Genomic DNA, 12,046 nt, shown 5'->3' on the forward strand with positions numbered 1-12,046 from the left:
GGTAGATTTGGGGTTTTCTATTATTATCACTTTCCTTTGCTGAATCATTTTCAGAATCATGGCATTTTCTCTATCTCTTTTTACTTTCTTCATGAGCTTGACTATACCATGTTGGAAGCTAGGGATTAAAAAAGGGAATGGACTATACCATCCTCCATCAGGGTCTTATTCTCCACCTATATAATTCCCACCTTGCTCTATATCTTCCTAGATGTTTCATTGTTGAGAATATCTTGGCCCCACATAAGCCTTTAAGAATTTGTTGTGGTGGAGTGTCTAGGGCCCCCACCCCTCAACCCTCATCTAGCCATACCCCATTGATAAACCCAAAGAAAAATAAACTTGTTATTTTCAAGAGTTGGGTTGTAGGTAAAAATCATAAAATTGAAAAAAAATGTTGAAGCTGATCTTGGAGATTTGGAAGAGGAGACTGGGGGAGGATTGTAGGAGGTTGGAAAAATTAGCTAAAACTAAAGCTAGACAAAACTAGAAGGGGAATAGATATCTGAACATAGAGGGGGAGGTGTTGGGCTCTGGAGAAAATGGGAAGAAAAATCCTTGAATAAAAGAGATGGCTAGGAGGAATTTTGGAGGAAGGGGAGAAGGAAGAGATGAAGGTTGAGATTGGAAAGGAGAACTCAAATTTTGATGGAGGGAAGTGAAAAATGAAGGAGATAGTCAAGGAAAAAAAACCCCCTGTGAGGAATTCTGTTGTTTGCCTCACTCTGGTTGAGAATATAACAGATACCAATAGTGAGCTAAATGAGCTTAAGGTGAGCTTCAAAAGCCTTTCAAGGCTTGCTATGAAAGTGACTCATGTTGCGACCACTACCCTTCAACTGTTGTTGCAGGAGAAAGAAGAGGAAGGTCTTGTGATGAAGGACTCTAAGATGGTCTATGGTTTCCTTGCTGAAGACTGGGCTAATGTGCCCTTGGCTAGAAAGGGAAAAGAGAAGGCTAAAAATAAGCCTTTCTATTGTTATTGGTTTGTTTTTTCTTACTTTGTTATGCTGGGGTGCTCCAGCTTTGATACATTTTATTGGCCTTATACTTTATACTTTTAGGACTTTACATGTTAAGTAGGTTTAAGTGGTTTAACTACTTCAGTTACTGTGGTTACTTTGACGTTTGTAATATGGTTGCTGGTAGAAGTATAGTTACAGTTATGAAGAATCCTATTACTTGGGGTTTTGGGGTTTATGCTTGTTTTTATTATTAAGGGTGGTGTGGTAATGTGCTTAGTTTGCTGTTTGGGCCGCTACTGGTTTGTAGAAGGGTCAACCCCCTAATTTGAACTGCTTCAATATCAAAAACGTAAATAAGATGAACAAATGAAAAAAAATACTATTAATATAAATTAAAAAATATATTTCAAACAATCAATAATTGTCAACTAGGAAATAAAAATATAACCAAAATAATCAAAATTCAATTAATACTTAATTTTTAATACTCTTATCATTTTTTATTATTTTTTATTAAAATAAAATAAATCATTAAACAACTATTTTTTTCAAGCATTTGATACTTAAACACATTTGAACTCAAATTAAACAAGAAGTCACCTCAAGAAACAAATCATAAAATTCTTATAGCTATGCTTCTTGTAATCTTCAATCAAGACAACCTAATTATATAACACATTTGAACTCAAATTAAACAAGAAGTCACCTCAAGAAACAAATCATAAAATTCTTATAGCTATGCTTCTTGTAATCTTCAATCAAGACAACCTAATTATATAGATAAAAATTAAAACTTATTCATTCATTCCATGGTCCAAGAGAATATAAAATACATTTGGGGTAGACAAAATGGGCCCGGAAATGCTAGGTGTTCATTAAAATCAATATCTCCTCAAACGGCATTAAATTAATATTTTTAATGTCTTCGTTTATGCTTTCTTTTAGACGTAATCGTTAACGTATTTCTTTTAGTTCTCATCCTTGGTGTCGCGAACGTAAAGGACTTTTGAACCATTTGCATTGAAAAAGAGACAGTTCGACCAAAAAGTAAGGTGGTAGACAATATATAAATTCACTGACAACATAAAATATTAATAATAATAAAAAGATTGCTTTAAAGTAGCTCAAAAAAATAGACTTATCTTAATTTCCTCCCTTTTCTTACTACTTATGGTTGGTTTGTATTTACTGTTCGGCGGTGCTAGCAATACAAAGCTCTTGTTCTTGTTGAAAGACATTAAATGTTCAATTAAAATAGCTAATATAGTAGTTGTTGAAATGTACTAAATTTCACACCTACTAGATGACTAGTGTTGTTTTGGTTCAATTTATGTGAAATCTTATGAGTGATCCTATTGACGGAATTGGTTTATCTATTTGGTTATGAGAGGCATTGAAAATAAGATTGAATTATTAAGTAATTGTGTTTCATTTTTATTTAAATAAGTATGGAAGATTATATATTTTTAATCAATTTTAGATGAGATATTTAATGGAGAAATAGTAGTGTCTTATTTACACTATGTACATGCATTTTCTTTCATTCTTTTGGAATGTTTTGTTGAGTTCTAATATTCGAGATCTATAATATACTTGTATATAAGATCTAAGCTATAGTACATATAGATCTTAATAGGTTTTTTCATTGTTGTATGGACTAATATAGATAAAAGAGCAATAGCATGATGCTTACTACTCAATCAGCAAATGGAACCACATCTAAGGTTGAATCTATAGCTAGATATGAACTTACAATTTTTAAAAGCATTAGCTTAATAAGAACTTTTGTATAATGTCAAGTCCATATTTCAATCCGCTAGTAGTTTATTCCACATAAATGTGTTACTTGTACAAAATGTAATACATGTTTGGTATCTTTCCAATGAAGTTTATGAAGTTTTTTCATAAAATAAGAGACCATATCAATACCATAGGAAATGTCAGAATGAGTATGTGGGAGGTAAATTATGCATATATTTTTTTTCGTAAATATTAGTTGTAAATTATTTATCTTAGTTTTAAATATTGTTTAAAAACAAATCTTTTGTAAAATAATTAGAAACAATAAACATGTTAAAATATAACCAAATTTAATTTTTTAATAAGCGACTTGAACCCTAATTGAACTTTATACCTAATTTAAATATAAACCTAAACCAAATTCTCTTATAATCCTAATTTATCCTAATCCAAATTGAAGCCTAACAACGTTTATCGATGTGACTAGTCTAACCCTAATTGATTTTACTAATAAGTATAACTTTGCACTTGTTACATCTACTTTTTATAAATAAATATAAATTTGCTAATAAACACAACAAAAACACTAACCCTTGATGGAGGGACCTTTAGGTTAAGAAATTCCTTTAGGACTCACCCTTGGCATTTACGAAATCCCTTTAGTCACAAAGTGCAATATTAACCCATGAGTTTGATATACCAAGAATTTATAGTAATCTCGTTAAGGGGAAAATGTGAATCAAGGATATGAAACCCCAAGTTCATCACACAACCACACTTACAAAACTCAAAGAGGGATTTAAGGAAATTGATCCTTTCAATTCCAATTCTAAGAGACTAGATCTAAAAAGTTTAGTGTTAACCAAATGACAAAGGAGCACTAATGCAAGCTAGACCTAGTGGTGTAGAATAAGGGAAAAGATGCAAAAGTCCTTAGAAATTCTTGACTATTATGAGAGCTAGGGAAAGATATGCAAATGAAATAAATACATATCCTAAAATGACAAAGAAGATAGAGGACATGTAATGCCCCGCTTGGAGATACTTGGAACAAGGATGAAATACAAGCCAAGATATATATATATATATATATATATATATATATATATATATATATATATATATATATATATATATATATATATATATATATATATATAACAAGTATGGATGTACACGACATACAAAATATGAGGATCACAAAGATCGCAACGAAAGACTAAACAAACATCCAAACAACAATGGATCTCCAAACACCACTACTGACCAACAATGGCGAACCATAGAAGGAGGCAATCGAAATCGAAACCAAAACATTTTGAATTCACAATACAATTCCAAGGTATTCAAGAACACTGTAAAGGGTATCCATAACACCTCTGAAAAACTTTTGGTCAAATTGAAAAGTGCCTGTTGTCCACCTGGATAGGTTTTTCCAAAACCCATGCGATACAATAATTCAGCACTGTACAATACTTTCTAGTATCATACGACCTTTCTAATGAAGGAGTGTGATATATTCAGGGTCTGGGCAACACTTCTCCTGAGGGTGTGTGATACTTCACAAGTATCGTACGACCTTACTCCAATGGGCATGAAATACTTCAAAGTGTTACACGATAGAGTTTTTAAGGTCATGCAATACTTTCCAATATCGCACGATGCTTAAATTTCTATGGGTGTGTGATACTTTAAAGCATTGCCCAATGTTGATGCATGGTCACCCAAGAAGAGCAAGAAACAAACTAAGATAAACAAGGGAATAAAACATAAGTTAGAACCTCCACACTAGGGAGTACCAAATCCATAGTCGAGGCATAGACACTCGAAACAATAACTACTAGATGGAAATTGCTTCTAACCATCTAACATAGTAGTGAAGGAAATAACTAAAAGCAACATCGCAATGTAATGAAACAACATCACAGTGAACTAAACAACCAAACTAAGTATGCGGTTCCTCCCAACCATAATAGCATCATGAAACCTTGAAGGTTCTAGCCATCCCCCATGCGTAACATCCCAAACTACCAACTAGATAGTTAGAGTTGTCTTGTAAGGATGTCACTACTAAAGCATAATACATCATAAGAACAAGAAATCCAACATGCTAAACCAAAAGCAATAGATACTCCAACTAACCAGATAACATCATAACATCATATGCTAAATATCATAATAAGGAAATGCGTCAATACTAACATCATCTAAACATGATATACAAGCATCCCAATGAAAGCATAAATCATAAGAGAGCATACTTTGGAACCCAAAGTACCAAGTAAAAACATGCAACAATGGTCACACTAAGATAATAGATTGTCTTTGTACACCGATCCCCAACACTAGTGAAGGTAGCTATGCCTTCCAACCATGTGAAATCCATAGGTCCACTCCCGTCGTTCTGATGGAGATAATGATCCAACCACAATCAAACATCCATGGCTAACACTCACACCAGACAATAATGATGACTGGAACTAAAATCGTAGATAATGCGTAAACTACAGGTCTTGGTCAAACACTCAATGGGCTACTATGTAGGGGCTAACATCATGGAGAGTTGCTTGGCATCGACAAGCCCAAGCTCATATCGTGCGACTCAACTCCTCAATGGAAGGCTCTTGCACATACATTTTATTATCTTAAGTTTTATTACCACCTAATATTTTTTTTAGTTATCACTTGATTAAAACTTTTGCGCGTCAACCCTCGAGAAATAGACATTGGGCTACGGAAAAGAATCCCCCTCCATATGCTACCCTACCCTACCCATGCTCATCCAACAATGAGTGCATGTAGGCATGCATATTCCCAGCCCAACCCCAATGATCATAACTTCCAAAAGTACCATGGAAGATTGGGCCTTGCAAGTCACCCAATAACTGTACACACATGTACTTGTGTGTGGTGCACCACCATCATAAATATCATAACACAAGGACTGGATGAGAACACAATGCAGGAAATCACTCAACCAAAAATAGACTCGAGAGGATGGATGCAACACGCATCTCGATACAACATAAAAGTGCAACAATGGTCCAATTGACATCCAAACGGATGATCCAGGTCCACAACTAACATCATGCCAAGAAAACTCGAGAAAATAGGCCAGCACACAAAATGAGGTAAAAACCCCAAAACTAGAAAACTTCAAAATTAAAACCCATTTGGTCTTTGGGCACAAAAGCCTCAAAAATCCAATAAAATTTGGGTTCGGACATCGTGTACAAAAATGGCCAGCATAACGGTGTGAAACCACAAACCCCCATCTCGAAAATAGGAAAAATGTTCATACCTGACCAATTGGGAAAAACTAACAAATAGAAACAAAGGGGAACACTAGTTCTCAACCTCCTTACCAATAGAAAACAAATACAAAAACTGAGTTGAAACAAGAAAATAGGAGTGCCCTACTTCACAGCCAAAAGGGCTAAAATGAGAAATAGCCAGGTAAAATAAATAACCTATAGATAAAACCAAAAATGAAGGCAAAGAAAGGTCTCCCCAAGTTGGATCTAATGAGTCCGTCCTCATGAATATCCTATGCTTGTAGCTCTCACAATGAATAGAAAGCCAATCATTTAGAAAAGGATTTCAGAAAAACTCTCAAATTCCCAAATTACAAAAGTAAGAAGTGAGGAAATAAATTCCTCTTTCAATACTTAATCACTTTTTGAGTGAATAATTGATTAGGGCGAATAGCCAATTAGGCTAGCTAAACTCTGAATTGACCCAAATGAAAATAGGTTATCCCTCGTAATAAGAATTCACCTAAGGGAAAGTTGCCAAAAATTAAATTCAATAAAATTTAAAGCCCAAAAACCCAAAATCATAGAAATTTCTTTAACAACTTTAGTGATAATGCGAACCTCTAAATACATAGACACACTCACTGGTCTAGTCACATAATGCAAATGATTTCAGATTTAATAATCATTGAAAGGTTTAATTTAAACAATTAAAATAAGGATATGTCGACCATACAAGGATGACATTGGTGAAATATGAATAGCTAAATCACTAACTCCATGTACCACTGCCAGGGATATAATTCCTTCACACTAAAACACACAATCAAGTGCAATTGCATATAATATCATAGCTAAAGCAATAAATGCATTAAATGACTAATTTAACCATTTATTCAATTTATATCTAAATAATCCATTTACATCACTCATGTTCGCATAAAGCATAATGGAACAAGAATGAAGTAAATCACCATAGTATAAAATCCATCACATCATAGAATCAAAGATATGTCCAAATACCAGATAACTAGTTATCATCATAGACCTACTGTCATCTCAAAATGGCATCAACATGCAATATGATAAATTGAACAACAAAGTAGTATAACATCTATCATACTGAAATCAAAGTATAACATCCAACCCTTAGGTCACCTCAAAGTACATATAATAAGAGTATCAAGTATCTCTCGAATCAAAATAAACAAGGTATAGATTGCAAACACTTGAGGAACTACATAACCCTAGTTGATTTTACTAATAAGTATAACTTTGCACTTGTCACATCTACTTTTTATAAATAACTATAAATTTGCTAATAAACACAACAAAAAAACTAACCCTTGATGGAGGGACCTTTAGGTTAAGAAATCCCTTTAGGACTCACCCTTGGCATTTATGAAATCCATTTAGTCACAAAGTGCAATATTAACCCATGAGTTTGATATACAAAGCATTTATTGTGACCTTGTTAAGGGGGAAATGTGAATCAAGGATATGAAACCAAAAGTTCATCACACAACCACACTTACAAAACTCAAAGAGGGATTCAAGGAAATTGATCCTTTCAATTCCAATTCTAAGAGACTAGATCTAGAAAATTTAGTATTAGCCAAATGACAAAGGAGCACTAATGCAAGCTAGACCTAGTGGTGTAGAATAAGGGAAAAGATGCAAAAGTCCTCGGAAATTCTTGATTATTATGAGAGCTAGGGAAAGATATGAAAATGAAATAAGTACATATCTTAAAATGACAAAGAAGATAGAGGACACACCTTTTAGATATGATTTTATGCTTCTTGTGATGTTCAAATTTGATAAATAACGCTTGAATAAGACATAAAATGCTAAAAAAATCTGCGAAACCTAGAAATTGTTTGGTTATTTGATAAGGATGACTTCCGGCTACAATGGTGACCTTTGTAGCCTTGCAAGATACAAGAATGTATCTGGGGATGATTCCACTTTCTTAGTTTTGAAGAAAGTCAAAAAGGGTATCTGAATTTGTAACCTATTTGCTAATCCGATATTTGAAACCTGCAATAAAAAATGGTTTTTGTTGTTAATAGGGGGTTTTCCTTGGTTAAACCCTAGTTTAGGAATTAACCTTTAATTTAAATAATTAATTGCATAAATGTAAAGTATATATATGAATTGACCATACAATAGTAGAACCTCTCGAATCAAATACAATGAGGTCTCTTTACCAATTGACTTGGATCAAGAATGTGGATAAACAAATGTAGAAGATGCAACAAAGGACCTTAAATGAATTGAAGAAGATATTAAAGATAAAATCCTCCAATTTCTTGAATGATTGAATCCCTAATCTTCAATAGAGGAATTTCTTGAAGGATGCTTGAAGACTTGAATTCTTGAGTGTTAGAGCATGAGTGCGCGAGAGTGCTTGATAACTTATAGATGTGATATGGACGAAAAATGAAACAAATTGAAGGGTTTATAAAAGGGCTTAACATAGCTTACCTCTATAGGCTAACCTACCTAGAAGTTTTTGCCATCGAACAATTCAAACATAGGACCCAGGAAAGGGGATCCAAAATAGGGCCGATATAGGGGTACATTGCATCCTTGTCAACTGAGGCCCAAAACCCTTGGTATTCTCTTAAAGTTTTGAAATTGGTCTTGAATCTCCAAAATTAGGTGCATAACTTAGGATATAGTCATTTTAGTATGGAAAGTATATGCCAAGTTATTGGATGAAGGAAAGGAAGGACCTAGGTGGTTAGATTCTACCTTAAGCTTTATGCCATGGAAATAGAACCCTTAAAGAGGATCAATTAGGTCTTACCCCAATTTCACCTAGGAGAAAGGAGAATAAAAAGGAAGAAAGAAGGAGAGATGGAAGGAGATGATGATTTGACATTAAATAGGTGCTAAACCTTCATCAAATTGATGTGCTTTCAATTTAAGGCAATAAATTTAGCCCCTACTTTAGTGAGAGTGTGGATGCAACCTAAACTCTTGGTAAAGAGGAGCACAATGCATAAGATAATCTTATCACAATCAAGGAGAAAAATAATCCATCAAACCCCCAAAGGATTGAGTCTTTTGCTAATCTTCAAGATCATCATAAGAGAGAAATCATTGATTCAAATAAGCAAAGGGTAAAGAGGTGTCATTAATTATTCAATGAGAAATTTACATCCCATTTTGAATCACAAAATAAATAAATAAAATAAATTTGTTACCTATGTATGGGACTTAGCATGTTGTGCTTGAATGCGTTACCAATATATGACATTTAGAAAATTATTATGCATTACCCATATACAAGATTTAGCATATATGTTTGGATGCATTACCTATGTATGGGACTTAGTAAGCTTGTATACATCACTCATATACAAGATTTAGTATATGTGTGAGCAAAGGAGAGAGATACCCAATGTTAAGGGTGCTCACTTCCTAAATTGAAGGTGTGCATAAAGAATCCATTCTTTAGGATTTTGCATAATCAATAAAGAGATTCGCAAGATGTGTGCAAAAAGAAGGGATGAAGTTGTAGTGCATAGATTTGAGACTAACTTAGGAAGCATACCAAGAATCCAGGGATGAATTACCCTTAAGCCATACTCAAAATACATATTTACTACCTCATGATTGATAGAAGAATGAGCAGACTGTATGCCCCCATGTTAAAGTCATTGCTAATACTTTAACAAGAGAAATGACTTTAATGGAGTATACATACATCCATTGAGAGATGTTTTCATTGTGAAATGCCCCCAAGAGAATACACATCAAGGGAAATGAGAAAATAAAAAATATAGAGAGCACAAAGGGATTTAATAACTTTGGTGTCTGCATGATCATATGATAAGATGTAAAAATTGTATCAAGTATGAAATATCATCATCCCCCAAAATAAGTAGACCTGAAGACAATAGAAGAAAGACACACAAGAGTTACAAAGAAGAGTCTTTTTGGTCTACCATCATGGAGACCAAAAATAATTGGTGTTGCCATGTCAAAAATTGAAGTAGACAATATAATGATACAAGTACAAACAATGAAACATATACAACATAATATATAGCAACATATAGAATAAGTGAGATACAAATAGAAGAATGGTACAAAATTTTGATTTCTTTGTCACCTTGCACCAATGGAGTAACAAATTTCATCTAAAGAAATCCAAAAAATCATATAGAAAACATAGTATGGGGGAAACACATCACAATAGGAAATCACACAAAAAGCTACTATGATAGAGCACTCACTTCAAGCACATTTCCCTCCTCCCCTATCTTGATCAATAGTGTGTAGAGAAGGTTGAAGAATTTCAAGAGGAGAAACATCCAACACAATAGGAACAATATCTAAATCTAAAGAACCCTCTTGAGATTCACTATGCTTAATATTAGATGGAAGCATAAGTTGCATAGAAATCATGTTAGGTATCAACATCAAGATCAATAATCTCATACTCATTATCATCTAAAGTATCATCTTCATTAAGATTAATAGCAATAGAATCCAAACTACAAATATTACATTTATCTATCTCATTAGTATGATTAACTTCCACTACAGACATGGGATAATGAGAAGCATGCATACGAGCTTGGTGATTCTTTCAAATATTCAAGAGCCTAATGGTTATACTTAGTCTTACTATATATGTGTTGAGAGGAAGGATCAACAACCATATGTTCCATACTATCACTAGATAGGTTAATAGAAGGAACAACAACATGTTGAGAACAATGAGGAGGAACCACACTAGGAGGAGTAACCACACTGGAAGAATGGACCCTAAAAGGAATAACCACATTAGAAGGGTCAATAGATGCAAGAGGTGGATGACCAATAGAAATAGAAGAATCAAAATAAATAGGTATAGAAGGTGTAGGAAAATACCTTAAGAGATATCCCCAAGAATACTCAACTCAACAATATTTTGATATTTATGAGGTTGGTAAGATTGAAAAACATGATAAGGATGAGTAGGAGGTGTAGTAGAAATAGAAGGCCAAAAGAAATCAAGAGTGTAACAATTTTGAAACCTAGAAGGATGATAAAAACTATGATTGATCACCTCTCACCATCATAAGGAAATTTAATATTGCATTGATGAATAGGAGAAGCAATGGCTTGCATGGAAGTTAACCAAGGTACACCAAGCTTAACTTGGAACTGACCAAAAGTAGGAATGAAAAAAGAAAGTACTATCCACCACTTTTGTTAGAAATGTTTAGAATAATTGGGGGGGGGGGGGGGGGGGGTGAATCAGTTACTCAAGGTCCATAAGTACCATTTGAATAATTAAACATAAAAAACTCACTATTTTGCTTATCCTTTTGTTGCTCGGTCTCTACTTTACTAATGAACAAAATTAATGTCTCAAACATAACATGCTTTTCTGAATATAAACTATAAAACATATAAAAAGTTCAACAAACATTTGATAGTATGATTTTATGTGGAAATCCAATTTGGGAAAAACCACCAACAATGTGTCACCACTTTTTCACTCTTTCAAAGTGAGCTCTATTACGAGCAACCCTATTAGAGGTTTACAATACACATTGTTAAATGTGACCTGGTTAGAGGATTTGACCAACTTGTTAGGAGTGGCCTTGTTAGAGGAATTTGATCATTCCATTTAGAATGTCACCTTCTGAAAGGATTTACATAGACTATTAAGTCCTTCAAATGACTTGTTAGGTCAACCTTTGTTAAAATGATTTCAATACAAACTATTCACAATGATTAGAAAGAAAATATGATGCAGGAGCATCCTGGGTATAAGAGCAATCTTGCATCACCCAAAAATATTTTTATTTTCAGTCTTTTCTATCTTAATGACTAGTAGACAAGGGGGTTGCTATTTCTGGAAACTTGCCATTTTTAGTAAGTTTGTCATACGAGTTTAGAATGTTCTAATTTTTACATGAAGGTTCATTTTAGAATTAAAAGTCTACCATAAAAATCTTATTGCTCTAGCTTCAGTATCAGAGAAGTTATTATGGGTTTTCAGTGGAAAATTTTGGAGAAATATATTTGAGCTCAGTTTTGAAGGCCTTAGAGGCCCCGAATGAGGTCCAAAAACTCAATGGA

Source organism: Cupressus sempervirens, chromosome 4 (assembly GCF_028749045.1).
Source record: "Cupressus sempervirens isolate cs-2001-9-10 chromosome 4, ASM2874904v1, whole genome shotgun sequence".
Taxonomy (NCBI): domain Eukaryota; kingdom Viridiplantae; phylum Streptophyta; class Pinopsida; order Cupressales; family Cupressaceae; genus Cupressus; species Cupressus sempervirens.